Genomic DNA, 8,404 nt, shown 5'->3' with positions numbered 1-8,404 from the left:
GGCTACGAAATACATATGGAATGGAGGTAATTAATCTACCAAACCATAGAATACATTCACACATGCATAACTGACTTGGGATGGTACCAGGGGAAACAAAAACAATCTTTCTCGAACTCACGGTGGCAACTTGCACCAAGTGCACATGAATTCGAGGAAGTCACTTCTTCCATCCAAGCATAAGATTCATGAACGGAACACGAAGGCATTGCTTACAAAGTTTCCAACACTAGGTTGATGTTCAACATGATTCATGGGGGAGACAAAATGTTGTTGATGGACTCAATAGCAACTCATCGGAATTTCCATATCACTGGACTTCCACCATCAGGTGAACACGGTGATAGTGTTGGTCAGACCAAAAGATGTAATGGTGTATGCTCGAGGAATCAGCCACAAGCAAGACAACATTATGAACATCGTTGGTTCTGATTTGACTTGACGATAGCCCATACTCGAGTCAAAGTTTTGACAATACAATAGATCCAACAACCGGTCACGAGGAACAATCGATGAAGATATCATCTTTCTTCAACACACACACACACACAAAGATATCCCTTAACACGAACTAAGTCAGACAAGGTTTTATCTTCCAACTCTCCAAGTTGTTGTCTAGCTCAACCAACTAGCTCAGGGATATCCAACACAGATTCTTGGAGAAGGGGTGATTTATAAGAAAACCAACTTGATCACGAACTCAACATAGCGGTTAGGTGACAGCCAGGTAATACTTCCGAGAAGATCTTCGGAAAATCACGAACCACCGATATGTTACTAAGATCGAGAACAATCTTGCTCTTCAGAGCAAGACGACATGATCAAATAAGCAAGGGATTGAATAATCCTAACTCATTGATCGAAGAGTGCATCGGAAAAAAAGACTAGGTAGCACGATCAATCTCAGAACGATGGTTCAGTAACCAACACGCTAAGGATGAGAATATTGTCCTTTAACTACCAAGCAACGAAGTTGCTAGGAGTATTGATTTCACACATCACGATTCACTTGTCGGCATTCCGGTTACGATAACACAGGAACCGAGGAATGAACAACGATGGCGAGGAGTATCACTATATCAAGAATTCATGAGAGGTTGTGCAATTCTCATGACATTCTTGGCATAAGACGGTAATACTTTAGGGTAGAACAGAATCAAAAGCTGGATTGGCATTTTGATCTGCGGAGCACAACTATTTTGACCCAATCCTAGATATGGATGAGGTACTGGAGTTTTTTTTCTCCTAGTCATTCCGAGATAGAATGGCTTGACGGACCACAAGAATAATAAGCATCGATAGCACGAATGCATAATTACTCCTGACTATCAATTGATAGACGAAGGTCAGAGTACAACTGAAAAGGGACAACTCAAAGGAACATATCACTTTCTGAGTTGTTGATGCATAGGTTAGCATGTCGAACGGGTTCAACATAACTCTTCTGGATAACCCATGCAGAAAGGTAGAACTGGCAGAGTCACAATGTAGAACGGAGAACTCATCGAGAGCACTCTTATTGTGATCTTTTGATCCAACAAACTTCTGCCATAAGTGGTTCATAGTATTTGGAAGAAGGAAATACCACGGACCTCGAGGACTAATGCAAAGGTTACTAATAACCTAAAGGAACGAGCAAACACTATCAACATGAAGTAAGTAGGGTGAATCTCGGGTTCAAAACCCAGAAATAGAAGGCCTACTAACTAAATGGCATCATGGGATGCTTTCGAGAATGGTGGCCAGAATCATCACACTGGGAACACAAAACATGGCTAAATTACTAGGTGACTCTCTAAACACCTAGGGTCATAATAATAGCTCCAACATATATGTTGAGGCAATAGAGTACCTCAACTGACCGGTTAGTTTGCTTATTCTGACCAAAAGGACATCGGGAACGGAAAGAAAGGATTTGTAAATGCATCAGACTATTTAGTAACCTGGGATGACTCGGACAGCATAACGGCTGTAAATGCTCAAAAATATTTGAGACATCCTACAAAATGGTGGCATAACCACTCAACAACACAATATCAAGGTTCCGAGATCAACTGTCAACATACGGAAGTAGTAGGAACGGAACTGAGGCTTGAAACTATCAATTCTATAAGTCTATGGATTAGTAACACGTCATCCTGATAGATAGATGAGAAGTCCTAGTTCTTAATCCCCGTAGAAAAGAAGAGGTTGACTCAGATCAGAAGGGCATAGGGTAAAGGAGTAAAAAGAGCCTTACGTTCCCTTCCACAATCAATTCCCTTACATAAATAAAGCATTTCTAGACTCGACTTCGACCAGTTTGGCTTGGTAATCCTACAGGCAGTCAGGCTCTAATATCAAAGCTGTCAGGACCCCGATTCCAAGTCACATTGGTCTAGCCGGTAACACCTCATATCACTTTGCGGCCTCACGCACGGTATTCCCACGGGTGTCGACTTACCATGGCCCGGGACCGTTTGCGCCTTTTGGCTCACGTATATGATAGTGTCGCTAGCATCCATGTGACAGAGAATCTGGGCCAACATGGCTAGTCGTGAACCCAAAGCGGCACCAACCTATGGGGACAGGCATACATGAATCACATCGAGCATGTTGGTCAGCAGCGTGTGAATCCGGGCTGTAGAACTAGGCTAACAGGACTCCGGGAACCCGGGCTGTAGCAGGCTAGGCAGGACTCCGGATGTCACCGCGTGACATTTCCCCGAAAGGACAGACATAGGAACGAAGTGAAACACATGCCGGCCAGTCAAGTGTCCTGAGCAGTAGTGCTGGGCTAGCAGGACTCCGGTGAACCGGGCTGTAGCGGACTACTATGGCTCATGAAAGCACAAGACTACATTTCCCCATAAGAGAGGCTACCAAGGATAAATAACTAGGTTGTCGGATCCCACACATACCAAGCATTTCAATCATACACACAATATGCTCGATATGTGTAAATACAACATGGCATCACAACATAACTCTACGACTCAAGTATTTATTCATTAGGCTCCGAGGAGCGAGATATTACAAACATGGGTCTCATGACCCAACAATCATAGCATACAAATCAAAGCACATGCAGAAGCTTAACATGTCTGAGTACAGACGTCTACAATGAAAGAGGCTAAGAAGCCTGACTATCTACCAGATCCTACCGAGGGCACAAGATCGTAGCTGAGGTAGCAAGCTAAACATCGAAGCCCACACGGAACTACTAGTGAGACTGACGTCTCTCTGCAAAACATAGTGAGTACAATTGTACTCAGCAAGACTTACATCAGAACTAACTACATATGCATCGGTATCAACAAAGGGGTAGTGGAGTTTAACTGCAGCAAGCCAGCTTTGACCCAGTGGCTAACCTGAACTACGACTACAAGCAACTCTTTTGAGGTGGCGCACACGAGTCCACATATTCACCATTCAATACACCACTATGGATCTGCTCCCGTCTCCCTACGAGAAGGCCATCCATAGCACTCACACTTATCTTGCGAGTTTTAGAGTATCCACTTTCACTTGTCTATGAACTATGCAAGGGGTCCAAGTTTCCATATCCGAGGAATCCGGCTATTCGAATAGATATTGATAACCCTGCAGGGGTGTACTTCTTCACACACGCTCCCACCACTTATCGTCGTTTACACGACATGTACTCGGCAACCTTCAACCGGAAGCCCAACGAGGGTGTCGGCCACGGCCTACCTAAACACTTAAGTCTCTAGTCCAGGTTTATCGCCTATCCAGGTTCCATCCGCAGGGAGTCCGGCCGAGGTTTCCACATACGGCCCCGAACGATGTGAACAGGGTTCCCGAGACACCAAACGGGCGCCCGGTACACCGTGCCACGGTGTATCTACCGTATCATAGCCCACCCCTAGGGTCAGCGCTACGCACGGCCGCCAACACATAACCTACAAACACCAGAAACTAGTTGCAACTCCTGGATAGAGTACTATGGTGATTAAGAAGCCGACAGGGTCAATTAAGGATCCCAATGAGTGGTAGTAGTTGTTCATGGATCACAGACACAGAACTCAGTTCCTGAGGACGGTTTCAATGAGACAACCCACCATGTACTCCTACATGGCCTCTCACCGCTACCTTTACCAAAATGTGTTCACACACTTAGCTCACACACAGTAGGACATGTTCACACACCTCCGATTCATTCCCGATGAATCAGACCTGACACAACTCTATGCAATAGCAGGCATGACAAACAAGCATGAATGAGTAGGCACATCAGGGCTCAAACAACTCCTACTCATGCTAGTGGGTTTCATCTATTTACTGTGGCAATGACAGGTCATGCAGAGGATAAGGGGTTCAACTACCGCAACAAGTAAAAGATGAATCGTTGTTGTCCTAATGCAGTAAAAGAGAGCAGGAGCGAGAGAGTGGGATTGTATCGGAATGAACAAGGGGGTTGTGCTTGCCTGGCACTTCTAAAGATATTATAGCTCTTCATAAGTGTCATCGAACTCATCGTCGAAACCACGTCTATCGAGAGGGGACAAATACCGGCAACAGAGAAAGAAACACAATCAATGCAATGCACAATATGATGTATTCATAACATGGTAAAATGAGTGTGTTGGGCTAATGCAACTACAACTAGATGGGTTTGAGCTATTTTGAACCAAAGATTCAAAGTTCAAACTCATTTGTGATCTTAAATAGTGCTTATCATGTTTTTGCACTAAACAGCAAGTTAACTTGTTTAAACATGCATGAAACCAGTACAGATGGATAGATTGGATTTTTCTGTTCATTTTCCATATATAAATCTTTGCATTTGGAGTTACAGATTAATTTCTATGAATTTTTGAAGTTTGCAACATTTTCTGGAATTTCCTATATAAAAATAAATCCAGAAAATACTTATTGCGTCAGCATAGCGTCACTATGACGTCAGCAGGTCAACTGCGGCTGACCAGGTCAAACCTGACCAGTGGGGTCCACTGGTCAGTCACGCTGTGCTGTCTGGGTCACCGACAGGTGGGGTCAGGTCAGCCACGTCAGCAAGTCAGCACTGACGTGTGGGGTCGGTCAACGTGTGACGTGGCCGGGTTAAACTGACCTGTGGGGCCCATGTGGTTAGTTTAATCTAAACAAAAACTAAACCAGAGTTAATTAGGCAGCGGGGCCCACATGTCTGTGAGTCTGTGGGTCATTAGCTTAGTGCTAATTAGTTGTTAGGCTGGTGTTTAGCTGTCGGCGACGAGCAAACGCGGCGGCGAGGCTCGGGTTTCGCCCACGGGCCACCAAACTCGCGGCGGAGGGCATCTACGCGTTGCTCGTGCTCGTCCGCATTGAGCAGTGCAAGCGGCAGTGGCTAGGGCGGCCCGTAGCAACGGCAACGGCGACAAGTGCGGTGGCCGGAGCTCGGTGGTGCATGAGCGTAGAGCTACGGCTCGCCCTCGAGGGAACCAGGTAGCTAGGCCGCATCTAGGGGGGCCTAGGAGCATGACGGACGGAACAGCTGGGCCTGGTAAGCTCAGAGGTGAGCAGGAGGTCGGCCATGGCGGACGGCGGCCTTGGGAGCTCACGGGGCGGCGGCTAGAGGAAGCTAGCGAGAGGGGGAGGCTAGGGGAAAAGCTCAGGGGCTCACGGCGAGTGCAGTGGAGCAAACGGCGAGCTCGGGGAGGCATGGACGACTACGGGGCATCTCCGTCGATCTGGGGAGGCAGAAAGTTGAAGACGACGGCGTCGGTGGCGTTTGGCGGCGTCCGGCGTTGCTTGACTCAGCGGAGAGGGTGTTGGCGACGAGGCGATGGCCGTGGACATGTCGGTGAGGCAAGGGGGAGGAGGTGGCTGCTGCAGCAGCGAGCGGTGGCGATGGCTGCGCTCGATGGAGAGAACAGAGGAGGGGGAGACCGTTCGGGGAAGAGAGAGAGAGGTCCAGGGCGGTGAGTGGAAGCGAGAGGGAGCGCTGGGCGTCTCCGTGGCACGTCTGGAGGGCCGGGGTCGTGCGGCTGAAGCAGGAGGTGGCAAGGCGTCGTCGGCGCGCTCGCCACGCACCTGCCTGTCCTCCTGGCAGGAGGAAGAAGACCACCCAGCCCCTGGTGGGCTGGGCCTCTTCTGCCAGGTAAGGCCCAGGTACTCCCTCCTTCTCTGTTTTCTATTTACTGTTTTCTATTTTTTTCCTCTCTGTTTTGATTTAGTTTTAGCCACTAAATCATTTTCATAAATTTTGTAGGTTATTATATGGCTTGCTAAAATATATACAAAGCCACTCACAAACTTCCAGAATTATTGAAGTTATATTTAATATATATTAAATATAAATCCAAAGCAAATAATTATTGGATTAATTCAAATGGCCAAAATAAATGTTTTTGAGCTCATAAAAATATTGGTTTGAATTTTAACTCTTGCCAATAATTCTATGGAATAACAGGAACATTTTATTGGACTCATTTGAGAAGATTTTTAAAGTTGGTTATTTTTAACTGATTTCTGAGGGTTTCAACAAACCTCAATTTAACTTTCAGAAATTAGACATGATGCATGGATACTCTCTTATGCAACTATTGCAAACAATTCTAGGGCTGTGACACACTAAACACCTCACAAGTCATCTGTTCTTGATTCGTTTCTCTAAGATCATTTTTCTTCAAGATTCCTCAATTGTGTGGATCTTCGATCTATACAATTCTGGAACCTAAGACAAAGAACGCTTAATGAAATTCTTCAAGACTCATCTGGTCAAATTCCTCAAACTTGTTCTTTTGAAAAACCCTCTGAGAACGCATATGACCTCTCCAAATTCCTCGCAACTATACTCTATTCACAGGTACACATGTTAGCCGCTGAATCACTAGGTTCTCATCAACTTAACTCATTTGCAGCGTTCCTTGAAGAAAAGTTGCATACTTCTTCAGAGAATTCAATTGTTCAAATTCCTCAACTAATGAAAATGGCTGACGGTAAGAAGCCACAGAAGGGAGGAAAGAGGCCTGAGGTAAATACAGCGTTTGAGATCCCTGATGAAATATAAGCTGGGTACTGCACACCTACTGAGGAAACCAAGAATGAGTGCAAAGTGCGCATTCAGAAGATAGAGAGGAGATGGGCAAGAGAATGGAGGGAGTACAGATATGTCACTCCTAAGTATATGAAGAAATTCGCACTCAATCCTCCATGCCCAAGAGCTCCATTGGCACCTGGCCAAATCGCTGATCCCACCAGCCTCAAGCGCGGTGAGGACTATCCTGATGAATGGGCCAAGCGCCAAGCCAAGTTGTCTAAGCAAGCCAAAGAAGCAGTGAGGAAATTCAATCAAGACTCTGCTGCTGCCGCTGCCTCTGCTGAGGCCTTTGCTGTCAAGCCAAAGAAGGCTATGTCAAAGAAGCCTGCACGCAAGCCAAGTGCTTCACCAACAATGCCCTCACGGCCAGAATCCTCAAAGCCCTCACGGCCAATTCCTCATGCTGCTCCTGTTCCTCCAAAGCCCTCAGTTGTTCCGACTAAATCCTCAGAACCTATGCATCTCGCCTCGTGCCAAAGGACTGCAGGCATCTCCATTGCCTCAGGTGTCTCAGCTAGTTCCTCAGCTGCACCAAGTTCCTCAGCTGGCCCCTCACTTCTGAAGACAAAGGCCACTGCTGGATGAGGTCCTTGCCCAAGTCCTCAAAAGAAACAAGTCGCTTTCCAAGTACCGTCTGAAGAAGACGAAGCTGATGATGATGAACTTGCAGAAATCATCAGAAACAGGCAAGTCAGGGCCGCTAGAGCCAAAGGATCAGATGTGCCACTGCTTTTGGATCCCAAGTTGATCCTCGACTACATCGATGTCTGGCACAAGGACCCCAACACTCACATGCCTGACTTCAAGCTGACTCCTGGCCAAAGTCACATGCTGACCCACTTCATTTAAGAAGAAAAGTGGAAATTTGAGAAGGCCGGGAAGATCAAGAAAGCGCAGTACAAGAAAGAGCGCTATCTGAATAAAAATGTTGTCTCTATGACAACTGAAGAACTTGTCACTATTCAGACTGAGATCAAGAAACTCAGTGATGACTTTGACGCATATCGCGCTGATTGGCTTGGAGCCAAGGTTTGTTTTGTGAAACTTGCGGATAACTTCACTTCCAATGTTGCAGCCCCAACGCAACAGGAAATTCCTCAGGCTGAAGCATCTGCTCAGCCTACTAAAGAAAATGCCAGCACCGCTGATGACAATCAGGCTGCTGAAGAAAATGTGAGTTCCAGGGCTGATGACTGCATTCCAGCCACTGAAGAAATTGCCAGGGCACCCACTAGTGGTGCGCCTGAAAAAACTGAAGAACTCAGGGCAACTGCATCAGTTGTGCCTGAAGAACATCAACCAGATTCCTCAGCTGCTCCTGCACCAACTTCAACTCCAATCCTTCCATCCGCATCAGATGTGAAGAAGACCAAGGCTGCAGAG

Source organism: Triticum urartu, chromosome 6A, assembly GCF_056163025.1.
Source record: "Triticum urartu cultivar PI428250 chromosome 6A, HENAU_Tu73, whole genome shotgun sequence".
NCBI classification, from domain to species: domain Eukaryota; kingdom Viridiplantae; phylum Streptophyta; class Magnoliopsida; order Poales; family Poaceae; genus Triticum; species Triticum urartu.
The sequence above is the reverse complement of the archived record's forward strand: the minus strand, read 5'-3'. Positions refer to the sequence as shown.